Source organism: Bactrocera dorsalis, chromosome 1, assembly GCF_023373825.1.
Source record: "Bactrocera dorsalis isolate Fly_Bdor chromosome 1, ASM2337382v1, whole genome shotgun sequence".
NCBI classification, from domain to species: Eukaryota; Metazoa; Arthropoda; class Insecta; order Diptera; family Tephritidae; genus Bactrocera; species Bactrocera dorsalis.
Genome location: NC_064303.1, coordinates 57513977 through 57526498, shown reverse-complemented (window position 1 = coordinate 57526498; position 12522 = coordinate 57513977). Strand labels below are relative to the sequence as shown.

The 12522-nt window shown below is 37.8% G+C and overlaps 1 protein-coding gene and 1 long non-coding RNA gene across 2 annotated transcripts in view; one reads left to right on the top strand and one right to left on the bottom strand.

Moving 5' to 3' along the window:
* LOC105225604 (wiskott-Aldrich syndrome protein family member 3) overlaps nt 1-12514 on the bottom strand; it is a 77450-nt gene extending 64936 nt beyond the window's left edge. The window contains exon 1 of the mRNA XM_049462549.1: nt 12345-12514. The gene's annotated coding sequence lies outside the window, so the exon portion shown is untranslated. The remainder of the gene's footprint in view (nt 1-12344) is intronic.
* Nucleotides 11321-12522, top strand: part of LOC125775685 (uncharacterized) — a 40944-nt gene continuing 39742 nt past the window's right edge. The window contains exon 1 of the long non-coding RNA XR_007421290.1: nt 11321-11670. This is a non-coding gene — a long non-coding RNA (uncharacterized LOC125775685). The remainder of the gene's footprint in view (nt 11671-12522) is intronic.

Genomic DNA, 12522 nt, shown 5'->3' with positions numbered 1-12522 from the left:
CCTTCATTAACTTCAAAAAAGCTAATTGGGTCGGCTTCACAGAATTCACTGAGAGCACCTTCAACGCTCTACCCATTCCTACGGACGTATGCGTTGGCGAACGTCAATTCCGCAAGGTGATCGCAGCAGCTACTGCTCGCTTCATCCCGGCTGGAAGAATAGCGGAAATCCGCCCCAATTTCCCAGCCGAAGCAGCTGTCTTAGCTAATGAGCGCGACACCTTACGCCATGCCGATCCCGGGGATCCCCGAATAAGGGATCTCAATTTGGAGATTCGGCGAATGGTGAATCAACATAAGCGGACGAAATGGATAGAGCATCTGAAGTCCTGCAACCTCTCCACCGGTGTGAGTAAGCTTTGGGCTACTGTCAAAGCTTTGTCTAATCCGAAGAGATACGACGACCGAGTTGAAGTTCAATTCAATGCGTCATAAAACGCCCAATGCGTCATAAACGCCCAGACAGTTCGTGGCCTCAACCAGAAACCACCCTGCGAAAGAACGATCCTCGTAGCGTTGGACCTGTCAAAAGCTTTTGACACGGTCAACCACACAACGCTACTGCAGGACATTGAAAAAACCACTCTCCCTCCAGGGCTTAAGAGGTGGACCATGAACTATCTGAACGGTCGTCAGTCATCCGTACTATTTCGAGGTGAAACATCCAAACTTAGAAGAATTAAACAGGGGGTTACGCAGGGTGGTGTCCTCTCCCCGCTACTGTTTAATTTCTATATCTCGAAACTCCCACAACCACCAGAGGGGGTTTCCATAACCTCGTACGCTGATGACTGCACGATATTGACGTCGGGCAATGGAATCGATGGCATGTGTTTGAAAGTGAACAGCTACCTCTCCGACCTTTCTCGTTTCCTCACTGCACGGAATCTCCAACTTTCCCCCACCAAATCCACAGCGACCATATTCACAAACTGGACGAAGGAGTATAGACTTGAACTCGATATTGCAGTCGATGGCGTCAAAATTCCGACTGTCAATAACCCTAAAATTTTAAGCGTAACCCTTGATAGCCTATGCTCCTTCTCTCCCCATACGACCGCGATTATCGCCAAAGTACAGAGCCGCAACAAGATCCTCAAGTCGCTAGCCGGCAGCACATGGGGAAAAGACAAAGAAACGTTGTTGGCAACTTACAAGGCAATCGGCCGGCCGGTCCTCAACTACGCAGCACCGATATGGTCGCCTGGATGCAGTGGCACGCAGATGAGGAAACTACAGACCTGCCAGAACACAGCACTCCGGACTACGATGGGATGTCTCCCATCGAACACCTCCATAGTGAGACGCGCATGCTTCCTGTAAAGGAGCATAATGAACTCCTCTCCAGGCAGTTCCTGCTGGGGTGTTTCTGTAGGAATCACCCTTGCAGCCATCTGCTTGGAGCGGAGCCGCCTCCTGGGAGCATCAAGAGGTCATTCCTCGACTACGTCGACGACATCGTACAGTACGCCGACCGCACTTCGGACGCTACAGACTTCAGACAGGCACTGACCGCCATTCACAGTGGAGCCATTAACACCTTCACCGACTCCCTTCCCGTGAATGGCGTTCTTGGAGTCAAAGCACCACCTATTGCAGATGAAGAGCTCCAGTTGCCGCGAGAAACGCGAGTGACCCTAGCGCAACTTCGTTCTGGGTACTGTAGCAGGTTAAACTCCTACTTATCCAGAATCGACCCCGACATATCCAATATATGTCCTGCGTGCAACGAGTCCCCGCATGACACTGGCCACCTCTTTGCATGCCCCACAAACCCAACCCATCTAACACCTTCCTCCCTTTGGTCCGCCCCCTCGAAACAGCGCGTTTCCTGGGCCTACCGTTAGATGACCTCGACGACAACACAGATAGCCCTTACCATCCTAACGGGGATTAGCATATCCGTTAAAACAACAACAACAACCACAACACGTGCGGGATGGGATAGTACCGAGAGTTGAAGAGGGAAGCGAGACGTATTTGTAGACAGTAAAAGAAAGAGGCCGAAATGCGTGAGTACGAAGGGCTTGATAAGCTGGCCGACAGGGGTAATGCTCGAAAATTCTACGAAACAAGTAAGGAAGGGCTAAGTTCGGGTGTCACCGAACATTTTATACTCTCACATGATAAAGTGATAATCGAGATTTCATTATCCGTCATTTACATATTTTTTTATTTTGCTGTAAAATTAATTAGATTAGTAGTTGAGATATGGTTTTTGGTTCATAAGTGGGCGACGCCACGCCCTTTTTCAAGTTTTAAGAAAAGCCTGGGTGCAGCTTCCTTCTGCCATTTCTTCCGTAAAATTTAGTGTTTCTGACGTTTTTTGTTAGTCGGTTGATGCACTTTTAGTGATTTTCAACATAACCTTTGTATGGGAGGTAGGCATGGTTATTATCCGATTTCTTCCATTTTTGACTTGTATATGGAAAAGCCTGAAGGAAACGACTCTATAGAGTTTGGTTGACATCGCTATAGTAGTTTCCGAGATATGTATATAAAACTTAGTAGGGGGTGGGGCTACGCCTACTTTTCCAAAAAAATTACTTCCAAATATACCCCTCCCTAATGCGATCCTTTGTGCCAAATTTCACAATTTCAATATCTTTATTTAAATTATGGAGGGAACACTTCTCCAGCCTGCTGAATGGCAGTGAACGAACAACGCCAGGAGAAGGCGAACCCGATTCCCCAATCGATGACGATGGAGCAGACGTTCCATTGCCCGACTATGAAGAAGTTCGAATAGCAATTACCCGTCTGAAAACAACAAAGCGACGGGGGCCGATGGATTGCCGGCTGAGCTATTCAAACACGGCGGCGAAGAACTGATAAGGACCATGCATCAGCTTCTTTGCAAAATATGGTCGGACGAAAGCATGCCCAACAATTGGAATTTAAGTGTGCTATGCTCAATCCATAAAAAAGGAGACCCCACAATCTGCCCCAACTACCGTGGGATAAGCCTCCTTGTACATCGCGTACAAGGTTCTATCGAGCGTATTGTGTGAAAGATTAAAGCCCACCGTAAACAAACTGATTGGACCTTATCAGTGTGGCTTTAGACCTGGAAAATCAACAACCGACCAGATATTCACCATGCGCCAAATTTTGGAAAAGACCCGTGAAAGGAGAATCGACACGCACCACCTATTCGTCGATTTCAAAGCTGCTTTCGACAGCACGAAAAGGAGCTGCCTTTATGCCGTGATGTCTGAATTTGGTATCCCCGCAAAACTAATACGGCTGTGAAAGCTGACGTTGTGCAATATCACAAGCTCCGTCAGGTGATGGTGATAATGACTTTGAGTCCGCTGAAGAAGAGCAAGCAAACGATATTCCTTTAAAAAGGGGTCCTGGCAGGCCACGATTGGTTCGTAGTGGGGGACCAGGCAGACCCACAAAGCAATATACGTATTTAAATTTAATAGACGCTGATGATGTAAAGGTTCCTGAGTCTGTAGAGCAGGCATTTTCAAGTGAATATGCTACTAAATGGTACGACGCTATGCAAGATGAATATAATTCTCTTATGAAAAATGAAACATGGCAGCTTGCAGAAATCCCCAAAGGGCAAAAAGCCGTATGATGTAAATGGGTGTATGCCATTAAAAGAGATAAAGAGGGTAAGGTGAATCGCTTTAAAGCTAGGTTAGTCGCAAAAGGGTGTTCACAGGTTTATGGCGTTAACTATGATGAAACCTTTTCACCCGTTGTAAGGTATAGCACTATCCGAATGATATTTGCGCTCACAGCGGTGTACGGGTTACATCTTCATCAGATGGATGTATCCACCGCATATTTAAATAGCGAGTTGAGCGAAGATATATACATGCGTCAGCCAGAAATGTTTATTGACAAACGATTTCCTAACCATTGTTTGAAGCTGAACAAAGCCTTGTATGGACTTAAGCAGTCCGGGCGCCAGTGGAACTTAAGGTTAGATGAAGTTTTAAAGAAGATTGGTTTTCAACCATGTATAAGCGAACCTTGTGTGTACATAAACAAACAAAATGGGCAAATTAATATTATTGCGGTATACGTTGATGATTTGCTCATAGCCCGCTCTGACTTGAAACACATGCACGATATTAAAGCCAGTATTGCAAGAGAATTAGAAGTGGTCGACAAAGGACCGGTGCAGCATTTTTTAAGCATGGAGGTGAATCGTGATGGTGAAACAGGCCCTATATCTATTGGACAAAAGGCATATATTAGAAAGCTATTAAACGATTTTGGCATGAATGACACTCGACCGATTGCTGTTCCTTTGGATGCAGGACATCAAATTAATTGCAATAACACAACATGTAAGAAATTCGATCAGGTACAGTACCAATCCTTGATAGGATCACTGATGAATTTAGCTGTGTGCACACGACCAGATATTTTGCACTCAGTATGCAAATTAGCGCAGAGAAATAATGATCCGCATACAGAGCATCTAGCAGCAGCTAAGAGAATTACTTGAATACGACGTAAGACAAGAAGTTAAAGTATCAGCAAACTGGTAAAGATATGGAAGGTTTTGTTGATGCTGATTGGGGCGGAGATAGTACCGACCGCAAATCTTATACCGGCTATGCGTTTGTACTTGCTGGATGCGTTTTTTCTTATGAATCGAAGAAACAATCGACGGTAGCACTCAGCAGCACTGAAGCCGAATACATGGCACTTACATCTGCAGTTAAAGAAGCAGTGTATTTACGAAAACTCTTGGGAGAAATGAACATCGAGTGCCCTAAGGCGATAGTAGTAAATGGAGATAACCTCAGTGCTATGAATCTTGTGAAGAACCCGGTGTATCATACAAGAAGTAAGCTCATCGACATAAAATACCACTACATACGGGATATCTATCAAGGAGGCGACATTGAGCTCAAATATTGTTGCAGCAGTGACATGGTTGCTGACATCTTGACAAAGAATTGGGGAAACTTTAGTATACGATCCCACGATTTCAGGGTTAAAAGTGGTATGGTTGGATAGAGCTGATGCTCCAGATTAAGAAAATATATAATTGTTGCCGCCGCAAACTTATAGTTTTCGAGATATTTGCATTTAAAGATGAAAACTTTGCAAATTTTATCTTGCAATTTCTCGATTTCTAGTAATTATTTAATTCATATTATGCACTTTTTATGCACTTATACTTTATTACATTGTTTCTACATATTTATTTTTTAGTAATTATTTAGTTATTTGCTTAAAATAAGCATTTTATATTTTACACAATTTTCATTCCATGCACAATAACAAAAGTATTCCGTGTTTACAGATATTAAGTGTTGCCATAATTACACATTTATCAAATGAATAAGAATGGACATAAAAACTCAAACGCAGAAAACAAATACCATCTGAAATAAATTTTCCATTGTAATAAAAAAAGTTTTAAGGCTTATAAGTATGTTTAATCTAATAATTTAATAAAAGGATCATAATGATTATTTGCAATACAACAAAGGTAAAACAGGGTAAACATTAGTCCATTCGCGTCCCACTTCTTTCTGCATTGGCGGCCTTCGGCCGCGCTTCAAAAAAATAACCCTGGCCGATCCAACACCGGGGTGTATCAGGTTTTTTTTTAATTAAAACTCCTTTTCGCGTTGGCGGCCTTTGGCCGCGCTTCAAAAAAATAACCCTGGCCGATCCAACACCGGGTTGTATCAGGTTTTTTTAAGTAAAACTCCTTTCGCGTTAGCGGCCTTCGGCCGCGCTTCAAAAAAATTACCCTGGCCGATCCAACACCGGGGTGTATCAAGTTTTTTCTAATTAAAACTCCTTTTCGCGTTGGCGGCCTTCGGCCGCGCTTCAAAAAAATAACCCTGGTCGATCCAACACCGGGGTGTATCAAAAATCTTGATATATCAAGAAAAAGGGCAATGATTTATGTATTTGGGGTATAGTCCTATTTTTTATTAATTTTTATTCGTTTGATAAATGTGTACTTATGGCAACACTTATTATCTGTCAACACGGAATACTTTTGTTATTGTGCATGAAATGAAAATTGTGTTAAATATAAAATGCTTATTTTAAGCAAATAACTAAATAAATACTGGAAAAAATATGTAGAAACAATGTAATGAAGTATAAGTGTATAAAAAGTGCATAATATGAATTAAATAATTACTAGCAATCGAGAAATTGCAAGGTAAAATTTGCAAAATTTTCAACTTTAAATGCAAATATCTCGAAAACTATAGGGTGATTTTTTAAGAGCTTGATAACTTTTTTAAAAAAAAAAACGCATAAAATTTGCAAAATCTCATCGGTTCTTTATTTGAAACGTTAGATTGGTTCATGACATTTACTTTTTGAAGATAATTTCATTTAAATGTTGACCGCGGCTGCGTCTTAGGTGGTCCATTCGGAAAGTCCAATTTTGGGCAACTTTTTCGAGCATTTCGGCCGGAATAGCCCGAATTTCTTCGGAAATGTTGTCTTCCAAAGCTGGAATAGTTGCTGGCTTATTTCTGTAGACTTTAGACTTGACGTAGCCCCACAAAAAATAGTCTAAAGGCGTTAAATCGCATGATCTTGGTGGCCAACTTACGGGTCCATTTCTTGAGATGAATTGTTGTCCGAAGTTTTCCCTCAAAATGGCCATAGAATCGCGAGCTGTGTGGCATGTAGCGCCATCTTGTTGAAACCACATGTCAACCAAGTTCAGTTCTTCCATTTTTGGCAACAAAAAGTTTGTTAGCATCGAACGATAGCGATCGCCATTCACCGTAACGTTGCGTCCAACAGCATCTTTGAAAAAATACGGTCCAATGATTCCACCAGCGTACAAACCACACCAAACAGTGCATTTTTCGGGATGCATGGGCAGTTCTTGAACGGCTTCTGGTTGCTCTTCACCCCAAATGCGGCAATTTTGCTTATTTACGTAGCCATTCAACCAGAAATGAGCCTCATCGCTGAACGGAATAAATCGGACGTAAAGCGCGAAACACATTTCGAACCGAACACTGATTTTGGTAATAAAATTCAATGATTTGCAAGCGTTGCTCGTTAGTAAGTCTATTCATGATGAAATGTCAAAGCATACTGAGCATCTTTCTCTTTGACACCATGTCTGAAATCCCACGTGATCTGTCAAATACTAATGCATGAAAATCCTAACCTCAAAAAAATCACCCGTTATAAGGGGGAATGTTTAGTTTAGTATCTCATTTTGAAGAGGTTTTGCGCAAAGGGGGAGGGGGCGGGGGGCTTGCTACCCCCCTCATTTGAAAGGTAATGAATGGAACTTTTGAATAATACCACCCTTCCCCCCCTAGGACCCCGGGCGGCTCTAGGGCAGCCTCCTGAAAATGGCGTAAAATCGTAGTTTTTCCATACAATTTTCACTAATTATTATAAAATTTGTGTATTTTTACGCATAGAGTGACTCTATGTTTATTATTTTTATTATTTCAAAGAATTAAAATGGAAATCCACTTTATTTAAATAATAAAAACACTGAAAATTAAAAATTGTATATGCATCGGTAATAATGCATACAAGTAACGGGTGATTTTTTTGAGGTTAGGATTTTCATGCATTAGTATTTGACAGATCACGTGGGATTTCAGACATGGTGTCAAAGAGAAAGATGCTCAGTATGCTTTGACATTTCATCATGAATAGACTTACTAACGAGCAACGCTTGCAAATCATTGAATTTTATTACCAAAATCAGTGTTCGGTTCGAAATTTTTTATCGACAAATTTTGTTCAGCGATGAGGCTCATTTCTGGTTGAATGGCTACGTAAATAAGCAAAATTGCCGCATTTGGGGTGAAGAGCAACCAGAAGCCGTTCAAGAACTGCCCATGCATCCCGAAAAATGCACTGTTTGGTGTGGTTTGTACGCTGGTGGAATCATTGGACCGTATTTTTTCAAAGATGCTGTTGGACGCAACGTTACGGTGAATGGCGATCGCTATCGTTCGATGCTAACAAACTTTTTGTTGCCAAAAATGGAAGAACTGAACTTGGTTGACATGTGGTTTCAACAAGATGGCGCTACATGCCACACAGCTCGCGATTCTATGGCCATTTTGAGGGAAAACTTCGGACAACAATTCATCTCAAGAAATGGACCCGTAAGTTGGCCACCAAGATCATGCGATTTAACGCCTTTAGACTATTTTTTGTGGGGCTACGTCAAGTCTAAAGTCTACAGAAATAAGCCAGCAACTATTCCAGCTTTGGAAGACAACATTTCCGAAGAAATTCGGGCTATTCCGGCCGAAATGCTCGAAAAAGTTGCCCAAAATTGGACTTTCCGAATGGACCACCTAAGACGCAGCCGCGGTCAACATTTAAATGAAATTATCTTCAAAAAGTAAATGTCATGAACCAATCTAACGTTTCAAATAAAGAACCGATGAGATTTTGCAAATTTTATGCGTTTTTTTTTTTTTAAAAAAGTTATCAAGCTCTTAAAAAATCACCCTTTAGTTGAAGTACCGAGATAACCCAACCAACCATTTATACAAGACCTCCTAAATAATAAAATTGGGTTTTCATCGCGCGATCTTTTTTTTTTTCAAATTTTAAATATATTTTCAGCATAATATACTACATTGAAACAAGCGCCGCAGGCGAAAATTTGGAATAAAAAATCGCGCGATTTTTTATTCCAAATTTTCGTTATATTTTCAGTATAATATATTACATTGAAACAACCGCCGCAGTATATAAGGCCTACCATTTTGATTCGTTGGGTTATTACTATCTTCCTTTTGTGCTTATTTTCTTCGTCGTTTGACAGTTCATATTCAGTAATTTTGCTTTCATTTCAAGGAACAATATAACACGTAATTGAAAGCTGTTTTATTTATTAAATTGTACATAAAATTGCAACTTAAAATCCATAATTTATCATTAATTCAATTAAATATATTTCAAAGAATGTGTGTGTGTAAAATTGGTTAAATTTTTTGCAAGCAGTGCAACAAAAACTTCAAAAGAAGAGAGCCATTGTTTGAGCAAATGTGAAAATGTGCGTTTTTTGCGTACTTATATCTAAAAAACAAATTAACATTTAACAATAAATTTACATTTAAACAAAAGTTTAATTCATTGGCTATCCGTGCTATATAAATTTAAAAAAATCCGTGCACGCATTTAAGAGGAATAAGCAGTGAAAATGAGATACTAAACTAAACCCAACCCACTATAAGTTTGCGGCGGCAACAATTATATACTTTCTTAATCTGGAGCATCAGCTCTATCCAACCATACCACTTTTAACCCTGAAATCGTGGGATCGTATACTAAAGCCGACCCAAAGAATTTGCCGAAACCTAGCCACGAGAAGTTAACAAAGATGTTAGGCTTAAATTAAATAAATGAATGTTTTTATTTTTAATAAACATGTATATGAACGTTGAGGCGTGATGAAATGCATTCCTGTGTACAACGTACATATCCATGGAACCCTATTTCTTGTCTTCATAACTTTGTATGTATACTACTTCTTAATATTGTAATTGTAGCTTCTCTTGCTTTTGAACTACAATAAGAAAAGGCACGATTCCGATTACTTTGGAGGAGGGATAAAAAAATCGAATTTCCGTATAAATGGGGTATATACGGATAGGGGAGCTCCTTCAGTGAAGGAATCTCCAAAAATTATATAAAAATAACTTTTATTTTTTAAAATATTCACGATTAAAAGTTCAAAAATTTGATTTGCACTAATAACACATGGTACTTCTTTACGTTTTATTAAATTTTTTCACGTTTTTCACTCTGTATATTTAAATATACACTCTAAACATTGAAATAAGTCCACATTTCACTCTTATTTTGCTGTTTTACCTAAATTTATTAATTTAAAAATCACTTATCACACTCATCGTTGAAAAGGTTAGATTTTTTACAATTATGAGGAAAACGAGCGTTGCCACATCTTAAACAGCAAATATGTAAGATTTTAAACGATTTTTCTTTGTTTCTTCTTTCGCGTGATTCTTTTTTCTATATTAACTATAATAAGAAATAGTTTTTACATATGTATATGTAAAAAAATAACCCTGGCCGGTCCAACACCGGCTACGCCATCCACAGTATTTTAGCACTGAACACCTTTTCGCGTTCACTTCACACATTTCTTGCTAACTGGGTTTAATTTATTCCCTTTTGTTCGTGCTTTCTCGGCAATTTGACAGTTCAAATTAGGCAGTCATTTTGGTTTTTCGCATTATTGAACTTAATGCAGAAAAAGGTGTATTTTATTTAAAGATTTACAAAGAAATTAACAATCAAAAGCAATTAAAAACATTACTAGTGGTTTTTATAATTCATAAGTAATATATGTGCGTGAAAATGTATCCATAATTGGTTTGGTACAATGCACAACAGATGAAAATACACTAGCATATATTGAGAAATTTGCAAAAAATAACATTTTTTAAAGTGAAGTTTTGGAAAAATTTGTGAATCGATTTTTATAAAATATGTTTTAAAATAAAGTTCAATAATTTAAGTATACATGCGTGTTTAAAATTTTCAATTTGGTTCTCTCGTTTAGGTACAGTGAGCCAAAATTGGTAAATGTTCAGGAGAGCGGCTTTTCCGAAAACGTGCACCAATTTTCACGGGAAATGTCTTAAAAAATTCGTTTTTAATTCCGATTCACGAATATGTATGGCGCGTTATCTAATTTTATGTATTTTTGCAATAAAAACAATAAAAAATATTTCGATTTTGCACAATATTTACGCTATAAATGGCATCACTGTTCGAAATTCAATTGAGAACTAGTGATACAAGCAGTGATCGGGTTCGAAATATCGATACTCTCGATATTCTAAACTAAACAAGAATTGATAAAAATGAGAGATATATAATAGAAAAATATTATTAATTGGAAAAATAAAAATAAATTAAAATATGGATATTCTAAATATTCGAGTTTGAAAGAAAATTGGTAAAAATGAGAAATACGCAATAGAAAAATAATAATAATTGGGAAAATATAAATAAATTAAAATATCGATATTCTCAAAATTTTAGGCTGATCGAGAATTGGTAAAAATGAGAAATACATAATAGGAAAATTTATTATTCATTATTATTGCAGAAAGAAGAAGAATTTGGACACAGAAGAATTCTGTGAAATTCTTCTTCTTTCTGCAATAATAATGAATTATAAATTTTCCTATTATGTATTTCTCATTTTCACTAATTCTCGATCAGCCTCAAATTTTGAGAGTATCGATAATTCGAAAACGATCATGAATCAATAGTGGCCATTCGAATTTACAACAGCTGTGCCATAATTTCGAACATACCTTGCCATTTTCGTTGAAGTGAAGTGATTGTAAAGTTCTTCATATTTTTATAAAAATAACAAAAAAACCTATTTATCTTATTGATTAACGAAAGAACATCAATAATTACGTGAATATAACTTATAGAAAGCATAATTTCAACATCCAAAGACGTGTAAAGTGCAAAAGTGAATTTTTGATTTCGGGAAATACGATGTTTTTTGATAAAAACAAAGAAAATACTGATTTTAAAGGCACGCGCCTAACATATTTGTAAATTAGGGCTAAAAACGAGTATTTTAAGACCTTTCCCGTAAAAATTGGTGTACGTTTTCGGAAAAGCCGCTCTCCTGAACATTTACCAAATTAATATACAGAAACGTTATAGTGAAGTGTTAGTAAGTGAAAAAGTTATCCACAATATACAAATAATACATATAAAAGTTGTCAATTTTTCAACTATAAATGCGTATATCTTTAAAACTATAAGTCAGCGGCAACTATATATATATATTTTCGTGATCAGGAACGTCACCTTTCCAGTGATACCCATTTTATTTCCGAAATCCGGGGATGCTATTTTAAATCCCAGCCCTATTTTGTTTGCGTTTGAATACAAATATCTTGAAAACTATAAGTCTGAGGAAGTACATATATGTTTGTATACGTATACAATTTTTAATCTAAAGGACTTCCCCTTTCCGTTTATACCCTCAAAACGCGATTACGATGTTATTCCTCTTTACACATGAATAAAAAAAATTTATTAGTCATTGAACGCTAATACACGGGCGTATGTTCTTATTATTTTGACCCTGTGTGTATATGTATATTCACATATCTATTTGCTTAATCTCCCCTTCTGAATCTAGATATTCTATTCTAAATCTTAGCCCATATTTAAATTGTTTAAACGAAAGTTAAAGAAATAAAAACTACTTATTCAATCTTATACATAGGCAACCTAAATAAACATGAGCACCTAGATTTCTACATACGTACATACTTATGTATATTTAACTTTATACACCTTGATTGAAAAAAAAATTTTTATTTAAATCAGCATACATACCGTCGATAGCTAGTCAAGCATCGCAAAACACATGATTACGAAAATATAACGCTTTATACTTCAGATATAGCGCTGTCGAAAACATTACCAACCCAGAAACAACAACACTACACCAAACAAATTTCTAAAATATTGGAATTTTCATCAACATTAATAACACATTAAATCGATAAAGAAA